Raw genomic sequence first — 4,472 nt, forward strand, 5'->3', positions numbered from 1 at the left:
GGTGATTGTCGGTGCTTTCTAGCCAGCAACAACCATATAGACGCAAAATTTTTATCCACTGTTGTAGATTGGCCGTAACAGTAATATTTCATAGCTTTTTGGGAATTATTAGTTCATACTATTTAGACATGTCTCCATCTTCATCCAAAGTTCAGAACGCGCGTTTTCCCTTTTTAAATTTTGAAGAAAATCCCGAAGATTTTATGGGGATTTTAGTCTCTGTACTGATCAGAAGTAGAACTTATGTAGTCGTCTCTTGTCGTTTTGCCAAACCCTAAACGCTTCATTGTCGTGGCGCAGCCAGCAGCAAAAGCTTGACGAATCCTCCATACATGGACAGGATCGAACTACCACGTCCTTCTTCTGATCAAGATGAAACCCGAGAGCCAATGGATTACATCAGCCAATTGCCTGACGCCATCATCCTTCATATCTTCTCCTTCTTGACCACAACAGAATCCATCAAAACCAGTGTCTTGTCCAAGCGATGGCGTTCCACTTGGACCTCTAATCCATATATTACTTTCTCTCTACCGGTCGACGAAAAGCCGAAACGGAACTCCAGGAACTTCATACATTTCACAGAAGCTTTCATAGACACGGTACTGTCATTCTGGACCACAACTAAGGTAAAAAGGTTGCTCTTTGACGTTCCTTTCCATGCCTCGATGCAGTCGAGCATTGATAGGTTGCTCCAATTTGCTGTCCGGCACAACTTCGAAGAGTTGTCGATGACCCTGTCTAGTGGGCGGTCATCTAGTTGGCCACTCACCATCTATGTGTTGCCGCATTTCTTGTTCCGCTGCACCACGCTAGTAAGTTTTCACGTGATCTGTTGCTGTTTTCCCATGACTGGCGCTGTGAACTGGTCTTCGCTGAAGATATTGCGCATTGAATTTGCGGACATCGATGATGATGCGATGATGAGACTGTTGAGTGGCAGTCCTGTTCTAGAGTCACTTGAGTTGAAATTCTGCCAGGGGTTCAAGCTCATTAGAGTTGAATCAAGAGCTTTGAAAGAGTTGGTGATCGATTCTCACGGGACGCGAAGCTTAATCCTGGAAATTTGGGCTCCTTATCTTCTCAAATTACGCCTAGTGGGCAATTCTGTGGGGGCAGGGTTCAAAGTACATGAGGTGTCTTCCTTGGTTGAGGCCAATTTAAATTTCGACTTGACTTATGCACTTGATGCATTCGGTCGGGTTCACGCTCATGGTGATCTTGTCAAAGGGCTTCTCCAGAGGCTGCATCATGTCACGAAGTTGGTGATGGGGAGCTGGTGCCTTCAGGTGCCAATTTGTTTAATTTTATGCCTAGATTCGAATTGACCGGGGTATTGTTTGTTGGCTCGATGATGCCATGCTCTTAAACTGTTCAATGAAATATTGTCATCTTATTCGGTTCAGCAAAACATTAAAACTTCGATACGACCAAAATCTGATGTCCCATAAGAAAAATTTCTTAAGAAGCATCTGCTGGTCGCATGCTCATTTTTTGGGTCTGTCTGCTGTTGTGGGAGAGCATGTCTTATGTATGATCTTGTTTAATGCTTGAACTACGACTGACATGCTTAGGTGTTGTCACTAATGGACGCGAGAGAATTGCTTCTTCCATCCTTTGAATGTCGGCATCTGACGTTCCTCATTGCAGCGGACCATAAGGGAGTTCCCGGTCTAGCAAAAATACTCGAAAGTTCGCCATGCTTGGAGAAGTTATTCTTACAACTGACTTGCAAACATAGTAGTTCTTGGGTACCAAACTGCTAGAACCTTCTCAATTCAGTTCTAACCCTAGATTTGCATGCACATAAATAGGTTGTGAATTTCAGCCTTAGGCCACATATAAACCAGTTATTTCTTTTCTTCTTTTGAGTGAAAATCGTCTTTTGTACCTCTTTCATTTTAATTGACATTCCAGGTTCTCCATTGACATCATGTTAAACCTCGATACTTTTTTGTCTCAGTTCCAATTGTAGCACCCATCGTTTGTCCTAATGTCTTATATTTGCATACTAAGTCCTTGCAGAATCTTGGCCGTCCCAACTTTGATGCAGAAGAGTTCTGGAATTCTCCAAAGTGAAGGATCTACCGGCGTCTGACGCATGTCAAGATTGTTGATCCCGGTGCTAATTTGTTGGCGTGGGAACCTGCTCTTTCCATGCTCAAGTTTCTCCTCCAGAATACACCCAGTTTGGACGAAATAGCGATCAACAATGCCAATTCCAACCCGTTCAAGGCGATTGATCCATGGGTGCTGCTCGAAGTTGCCCGGATAATTCTGTCGCACGCAAGGTGTTCTCCGAGCGCAAAGGTCACTCTTAAGTATCTTTCCCAAGGATGTCCTTCTAAACGCGCGCGTAAATCCTGATTTGTTCATCACCACCTATGACGGCTTTTCCCCGTTTAGTTACTCCGGAATTTTAGCCTAACATTTACTGGAGTTCCGGTTACATGCATTTGAAGTATCATCCCTTTGTGCTTGTCCAACTGGACTTGTGGCTCAGCTTACTATCGTTTCATCGAGTGTGTGTCCGTCTCAAAAAACGGCTAGTTTGGCTGTTTATCTCAGTGAATAACACAGGTTTACAAGCACACTCTCTTGTCTTGCACCAACAGCCCAAAGATTTTATGCTTCGAGTTCTTTATGCAAGCATGCAATCGGTCTACTTCATGATGCGTACGTAGATGACTAACTAGAGGTTCTATGTTCTTCACTCTCTTTCGTCCATCCCCTCCACCATAGCCGTTGCTACACTTGCCACTCGCCCACCTCCGCATCCGACCATACCCCGAGTCGCGTCACCTTCAAATTAAGGCTGGCAATTTTCGACTTGATATGTCTACACGACAAAAAAGTAAGCATGTTCTGTTGAAGTTTAATAAATTTCATGTCATGAATGGGACAACCGGTTTAGTTACTAATAATGAACATGTTGTTCAAGGACTGAGCCTCTCTATGTTGTTATCATATTCTTAGATACCTTTAATTAAACAAGTTAACATTTACGTGAAGAACAGGAAATATGGGAAAAGATAGAAAGCGAAGGGAAGCTCGCATAGTTTTGGTATTCCATTTGTGCACTAATCACCATTGAGAAGTCGTGATAAAATTATCTCAAGACAGTAACCAAACGATTGATGAACATGTAAATCAAATATATGCTATCTTTGTATTAGATGCACCTAATCTTAACATTCACTAATGAACTGCCATAAAGCCCTAAATGCCATGTGTGCTATGCTATAATGAATTAAGTATGTGCAATGGCATGAAATTAACCCCTAAAGCTAATGAAATTATATATCATGAATGCTATGACATGAGATAGAATTAATAAGGGATTAATCTTATAATTCAAGTAATATGAGATTTGTTTTTTTGTATTTTTCTTCTCTATGAAAACAGCAAATTATTCCATTGGAATCCACATGTCACCTAATGAACTTGCCATTAAGTGAGTAATAATTTAATGATGCAACACCAATTAATTTTTTTCGTCCGTTCTTTCATGACACATGAGACGCAATTTGAAAACGCTATCTATACGGAATGCTTATTGCATGTTAATCCTAAGACACGTTACCCTCTAATGACATGCAAAAATTGATAAACACTAGTGATGTTGAAGAATTCGAGTTATCTTTTACAGGAAAATTGTGATGTTAAATAATCTCACAAGAACAAAGCACGGTCGCTGCGGAGATGAGTTTTTACTTCAAAAACAAAAAAGCCCAACAAGTTTTTATCTTCATGCAACAATTCGCGAGCCAACACGCAAGATTCTCAAGTTTCACAATCCAAAGTCCATTCGCCTTTTATGTTATGCTATTTTTGTGTTACTCTGCTAACCGAATTTTCTTCGTGAAAGAACATTTTTTGGGTTATTTTCGGCATAAGAACATAGAAGTGTCAAAAGTTTCGTAAGACGCTCATGTTGATATCAAAAGTATTTTTCGGATCACTTGAGTGCCACTTGAAAAAATGATTAGTTAAATGCCAACTCCAATTTGGGTTGATGAAAATGTGACATGGCCATATTTTATTAACACGTGGCTTGCCGGCAATGCCTAGTCAACATACATGCCCATAAATGACGTCATCTACACTTTTTTCCCCCAAATATAGACCTTTCTTTTTCTCTTTCTTTCTACCTAATCACCATTTATTCTAGTTTCTTCAAAATTCAAGTTGATTTCATCAATTAGTTATCGATTCTCAATTTGGTATCTATCTTTTTTTTTTTTTTCTATTCGATCCTATTTACTATCCTTTTTTAGACACCCTGCCTTGTCCTTCAATTTTTTTCGTTTATACTTTTCCTAATTTTGTGGCTGAAAATTTTTTTATCAGAATTTTTCTCTTTCTAGTAATTCATGCAAGCGTAACTAAATAAAGAATCTCATTGCGAAAATAAATTCGAGGATCTCGACATCGAAAAAGAGTTGGAGCACCACAACTAAAATTTCTGCTTA

At 40.1% G+C, this 4,472-nt stretch overlaps 1 pseudogene; it reads left to right on the forward strand.

Annotated features, from left to right (window-relative positions):
- Positions 1-299: 299 nt before the first annotated feature.
- On the forward strand, positions 300-2,458 carry LOC125314356 (annotated as a pseudogene).
- Positions 2,459-4,472: the final 2,014 nt, after the last annotated feature.

The sequence above is a fragment of the Rhodamnia argentea genome, chromosome 3, assembly GCF_020921035.1.
Source record: "Rhodamnia argentea isolate NSW1041297 chromosome 3, ASM2092103v1, whole genome shotgun sequence".
Taxonomy (NCBI): Eukaryota; Viridiplantae; Streptophyta; class Magnoliopsida; order Myrtales; family Myrtaceae; genus Rhodamnia; species Rhodamnia argentea.